Source organism: Leucopleurus acutus, assembly GCF_964270905.1.
Source record: "Leucopleurus acutus genome assembly, chromosome: 14".
NCBI classification, from domain to species: Eukaryota; Metazoa; Chordata; class Mammalia; order Artiodactyla; family Delphinidae; genus Leucopleurus; species Leucopleurus acutus.
Window position 1 is genome coordinate 85,491,831 of NC_139156.1, and position 6,901 is coordinate 85,498,731.

The following is a 6,901-nucleotide window of genomic DNA, read 5'->3' on the forward strand; positions in this document are numbered from 1 at the left end:
TCATGTATTAGACTAATGGTGTTTTGATGGAATGATGTAGAAAATTGGGACTCCTCGAAAATCCCACTGTTTCTATCACATCCAGGTCATCCATAACATGGAAGACATAGTGGCTCCTACTAGCATCTAACAGAGTGCCTTTCAATTCCTTGTGGGCTCATACAGGGGTGATTAGGTTCACGACTTTGTGTGAAGTGGATCTGGGTAACAAGGCTTGGCTTCTATAAGGAAGTGTGACATTTTCTCTGCTTTTCTGGTGTGGGATTGACACGGTGTTTTGGAAAGTGAGTTACTATCCAGTAATTTCAAACATACAGAAAACTTGCAATAGCAAAACAAAGTCCTGTATATCTGCCTGCTCAGATTTCCCAGCTGTCCTTGCTTTCCTGCACTTGCCACTTCACACAAAATACGCCAGTGCATTTTACCCAAAACAGGGCCACTCTTCTAGGGAACCAGCATGTAACCTCCAAATGAGGAAATTATGATGGTTTCCATGTTACAGTCCAATCCACAGGCCCACTTCAAATTTCACCAGCTGCTCCAACTCTAGGGAAATATCTTTTCCCATTCTGATCCAGTTTTATTTTCCTGGAACTATGACTGATACTTTCCTTCATTTTCACAACCTTGATGGATTTAAAGCACACAAGATGAGTATGATCTGAGCCACCTTTTCTGTATTGTAACGTGTATCAGTACTTCATTCATTGTGTGCATGTATGTGTGTGTGATTATACAGATCATTTACCATTTAAGCCTTTTTAAGTACACCATTCTATAGTATTAACCACACTCACATTGTTGTACAAATATCTTACCCATCCATATTCAGAACTTTTCTATTTTCACCAGTGAATCTGTGTACCCATTAAAGACGAATTCTCCTCAGTCCCTGGCAAAAATATTCTACTTTCTGCCTTTGAATTTGACTTCTACGGGTACTTCATATAGGTGGAATCATGTCATTTTGTTGTTTGTGACAGGATTTTTCACTTATTATAATGACTTCAAGGTTCATGTATGTGGTAGCACGTGTCAGAATGTCCTTCGTTTTTCAGCCTGAATTCCATTCATCTGTGTGTATACAACCACATTTAGTTTATCCACTCATCCATCAATGGACAGTTGGGTTGCTTGCACCTTTTGCTATTGAGGTGAATGCTGATCTGAAGAAGGGTATACCCATATCTGTTCCAGTCCCTGCTTTCAATGTTTTAGGTGTATACACTGATGTGGAATTGGTGGATCATAGGTTAATTCTATGTTGAAGTTTTTGAGGAACAGGAACACTGTTTTCCATAGAGGCTGCACCATTTCACTTGATTCCTTTTATGGCAGAATAATAGGGCAATTTATGGATCAACCCTATGTTGTTTATCCATTTACCCATCGGTGGGCATTTGCACCATTTCTACCTTTTGTCTCTTGTGAACAGCACAGCTATCTATACATGTACACATGTTTTCAATTCTTTGGGGTATATATCTAGGAGTGGAGTTGTTGAGCTGTATTGTAACTGTATATTCACATCATAAACATAGGTTGCATCCTTTTCAGTTTCCACAAGTAGTGTTTAAAGTTTCCAGCTTCTCTGCATTGTTGTCAACATTTGTTATTTTTGTACTTATTTTTTTAATTAATTAATTTTATTTTTGGCTCCATTGGATCTTCGATGCTGCACGCAGGCCCTCTCCAGTTGTGGCGAGCGGGGGCCACTCTTCATGCAGTGCGCGAGCCTCTCACTGCAGTGGTTTCTCTTGTTGCAGAGCACAGGCTCCAGGCACGCGGGCTTCAGTAGTTGTGGCATGTGGGCATCAGCTGTTGTGGCTCACAGGCTCTAGAGCGCAGGCTCAGTAGTTGTGGTGAACGGGCTTAGTTGCTCTGCGTCATGTGGGGTCTTCCCAGACCAGGAATCGACCCCGTGTCCCCTGCATTGGCAGGCGGATGCTTAACCACTGTGCCACCAGGGAAGTCCCAACATTTGTCATTTTTATTTTTTTGCAGTACGCAGGCCTCTCACTGTTGTGGCCTCTCCCATTGCGGAGCACAGGCTCCGGACGCGCAGGCTCAGTGGCCATGGCTCACGGGCCTAGCCGCTCCGCGGCATGTGGGATCTTCCCGGACCGGGGCATGAACCCGTGTCCCCTGCATCGGCAGGCGGACTCTCAACCACTGCGCCACCAGGGAAGCCCACATTTGTTATTTTTAAATTTTCTTGATAATAACCATTTTAGAGTGTGTGAGGAGTTATTGCATTGTGGTTTTAATTTGCATTTCCCTCCTATCTTGTCAACTGCTTGGTGACCATTTGCGTGTCTTGTGTGGAGAAGAGATGATTTGAGTCCTTTGTCCATATCTAAAATTGGGTTGTCAGTCTGTGTTGATGAGTGGTAAAAGTTCTTGATATATACTAAATAAAGACTCATCAGATATATAATGTGGAAGTATTTTCTTTCATTCCGTGGGCTGTCTTTTCACTTTCTGTATTGCATCTTTTGATGCACAAAGATTTTTAATTTTGAGGAAATCCAATTTTGTTTTTTTCATTTTGTTGCTTGTGCCTTGCTGTCAGATCTAAGGAACCACTGCTAAATCCAAGGTTAGGAAGGTTTATCCCCATGTTTTATTGGAGAGTTTATACAGTCGTGCCTCAGTGTCTGTAGGGGACTGGTTCCAGGACACCACGCAGATACCAAAATTCACAGATGCTCAAGTTTCTTATAATAAATGGTTTGGTATTTGCAAATAACCTAGGCACATCTTCCTGTATACTTTAAATCATCTCTAGGTTACTTATAATAACTAATACAATATAAATGCTGTATAAATGTTGTAAATACAATATAAATGCTATGTAAATAGTTGCTGGTTTGTGGCAAATTCAAGTTTTTCTTTTTGAAACACTTTCAGATATTTTTTTCTTATATTTTTGATCTGGAGTTGGTTGAATCCGTGGATGTGGAACCTGTGGATACAAGGGGCTGACTGAAATTTTACTTTTTACATTTAAGCCTTTTATGTATTTTGAGATACTTTTTAGTATGTGGCATGAGGTAAGGGTCAAGTTTCATTCTGCTGCATGTGGATAGCCAATTGCCTAGCAGCACCATTTGTTGAAAATACCATTTCCCCGCAATTTGGTGCTGTGGACTGTTGTGTAAAGTCAGTTCATCATAGATGGATGGTGTATTTCTTGGATCTCCATTCAATTCCATCTGTCTATATGTTTTTATTTGTTGTTGTTGATGTTTTGGCCATGCCATGCAGCTTGTAGGATCTTAGTTCCCGGACCAGGGATTGAACCCGTGCCCTTGCAGTGGAAGCACGGAGTCTTAACCACTGGACCGCCAGGGAAGTCCGCATCCATCTATATGTATATCTTCATGCCAGCATCACAGTGTGTTCCCACACAGTGGGGAAGTGTGCACCTCCAACTTTTATTTCTTTTGCAAAAATTGTCTTGGCTCTTTGGGGTCTCTTGAAATCCCCTATTTTGGGGTGTCCTACCCTGCTCCCCTTTACATGGGTATACCCTGATTTGCTTATGCATTCATCTGAAGACAATAAGGTTTAGACATTATAAGTCTAAATGATTCCTTTAAGGTTTAGACATTATAAGTAGAGTTCCGTGCATAATAGCGTCCTTGTTTCTGTTTGCATATAGATTAGTAGTGCCATTGTGTGAAAACTGGAGGCATGATGGGTGGATCTTAAGGTGTGAAAATTGTTTGGCTTGGAAAATACTGCCAAACTGTATCTCAAGAGGCCGTGTGTGCGTTCCATCAGCAATGGAAAGTTGCTGTTGTTCCTCACCCTCCAGTGATCTCTATCGTCAATGTGTGAGGAGCTAGGCAGTTCTAACTGGGGTGTAGATCTGTCTTGTTGTTTTACTTTGTGATTCCCTGAGGGTATACGGTGCTGATCCAATTTTTGTCCACTTATTATCTGTATATCTTCTCTGACCAGGTGTCTTTTTCGACCTTTACCCAGTTTTTTATGCAGCTGTTTGTTTTGTAGTTCTTTGTGTAATGTGAGTACAAATTCTTTATCAAGTATGTGTTTTGTAAATATTTCTCTCTCAGTTTTTTTGCTTGTCTTTTAGTTTTCTGAATAAGATACTTAACCAAGTAGAAATTTTTTAATTTTATAAAGTACATGTTACTAATTTTTTCTTTTTGTGTGTGGGCTGTGCGTGTTGTGTGTTAAAAGTCAAAGCTCATGATCTATGTGACCAAACCCATGGCCATGTAGGTTTTCTTCTATTTTTTTTATACTGTTCGTAGTTTTCTATTTTGAATTTGCCTGTGGACAATGTTGAATGACTTTTGGTGTAAGTTGTAAAGTTTGCATCTACATTCAGTTCATTGCATATGGTTTCTAATTGTTCTATATTTTTCTAGAAGTCTGGGGATCTTTGCCTGCATCTGTTTGGACTTCCAAAATGTAGTTGTTTCAGCAGGATGGCCAGCAGGGATCTAGGCCTCCACTGAACTGTGGGCAGGTGCAGCCTGCATATCACAGTTAGCAGCCAGAGGTTGACAAGCCCACCACTCTTTCCACAGCAGTTCCTGTCTGTTCTGCCCGAAGTCTTGGCTCTGTGCACAGCTGACAGGAGCCTGGTCTCCTCAGGACCTACTGGGGATTTGGCCTTGGGACAACTTGGGGCTGCGTTCACATTGAGAGGAGCTCATTTTCCTCAGGACCAGCTGGGAAGGGCCACCATGGGAAGAAAAGATGAGGAAAAAGTGGGGAGAAGTATCTTGTGTGTGGCTGACTGCTGGGAGGGGGTCTGTCTTCAGCAGAAAATTGTGGGTTTTAGTGAGTTTTGTGTGCAGTGTTGATGGTGTCCAGTGTCCTTCTTTGGCTTGTGGTGTTCTGTTTTCCAGGTGATTTATTGAAGGGACTGTCCTTTCCCTGGTGTATGTCCTTTGCAGCTTTGTCATCAGCTAACTCACCACATACGTGTGGGTTTATTCCTGCATTCTGTCTTCTATTCCTCTGGCTCATGTGCCTCTTTTGTGCCATTTCAACATGGTTTGCTTATGTAGCTTTGTAATATGGTTTAAGACATGCAATGAGTTTCCTCCAGCTGCTGTTCTCCTTTCTCAGGATTCCCTTGGCTGTTTGGGGTCCTACATGGTTCCATACAAATGTCAAGATTGTTTGTTCAGTTTCTGTGAAAAATGATATTGGGAGGGAGAGGACTGAGGTTCGTGGCGTGAACACAGCCTGCGGGGTTAGTCCACCATGGCTGGCTGGGAGGGAGTCTGGGGAAATGTCTGGACCTGCCGAAGAGGCAAGAGACTTTTTCTTCCCTCTTTGTTTCCTGGTGCACGAGGAGAGGGGATTAAGAGCACTGCTTAAAGGAGCTCCAGAGTTGGGCGTGAGCTGCGGCTAAAAGCACGGACCACAGAGATGGTCATGAGATGCTAAGGCTGCTGCTGCCACCACCAAGAAGCCTGTATGCGAGCACAGATCACTATCCACACCCCCCTTCCAGGGACCCTGTGCAGCCCACCACTGCCAGGGTCCCGGGATCCAGGGACAACTTCCCCAGGAGAATGCATGGCACACCTCAGGTTGGTGCAATGTCACGCCAGCCTCTACTGCTGCAGGCTTGCCCCGCACTCCATGCCCCTCCCTCCCGCTGGCCTGAGTGAGCCAGAGTCCCCGAAGCAGCTGCTCCTTTAACCACGTCCTGTCTGAGCAAAGAACAGACGCCCTCTCTTGACCTACATGCAGAGGTGGGGCCAAATCCAAAGCTGAGCCCCTGGGAGCTGTGAGAACAAAGAAGAGAAAGGGAAATCTCTCCCAGAAGCCTCAGGAGCAGCGGATTAAAGCTCCACAATCAACCTGATGTAGCCTGCATCTGTGGAATACATGAATAGACAACGAATCATCCCAAATTGAGAAGGTGGACTTTGAGAACAAGATTTATGATTTTTTCTTATTTTTGTGACTGTGTATGTGTATGCTTCTGTGTGAGATTTTTTATGTATAGCTTTGCTTCCACTATTGGTCCTAGGGTTCTATCTGTCCTTTTCTAAAAAAAAAAATTTCTCTTAATAATTATTTTTATCTTAATAACTTTATTATACTTTATCTTACTTTATTTTACTTTATCTTCTTTCTTTTTTTCCTTCCTTCCCTCCTTCCTTCCTTCCTCCCTCCCTCCTTTCTTCCTTTCTACTTCTACTAATTCTTTCTTTCTAATTTTTCTCCATTTATTCTGAGCCGTGTGAATGAAAGGCTCTTGGTGTTGCAGCCAGGAGTCAGTGCTGTGCCTCTGAGGTGGGAGAGCCAAATTCAGGAAACTGGTTCACAAGAGACCTCCCAGCTCCACATAATATCAAATGACGAAAATCTACCAGAGATCTCCATCTCAACACCGGCACTCAGCTTTACTCAACGACCAGCAAGCTACAGTGCTGGACACCCTATGCCAAACAACTAGCAAGACAGGAACAACCCCTCCCATTAGCAGAGAGGCTGCCTAAAATCATAATAAGTCCACAGACACCCCAAAACACACCACCAGATGTGGACCTGCCCACCAGAAAGAAAAGATCCAGCCTCATCCACCAGAACACAGGCACTAGTCCCCTCCATGAGGAAGCCTACACAACCCACTGAACCAACCTTAGCCACTGGGGACAGACACCAAAAAAAAAAAAAACGGGAACTATGAACATGCTGCCTGCAAAAAGGAGACCCCAAGCACAGTAAGATAAGCAAAATGAGAAGACAGAAAAACACACCACAGATGAAGGAGCAAGATAGAAACCCACCAGACCTAACAAATGAAGAGGAAATAGGCAGTCTACCTGAAAAATATTTCAGAATAATGATAGTAAAGATGGCCCAAAATCTTGGAAATAGAATAGACAAAATGCAAGAA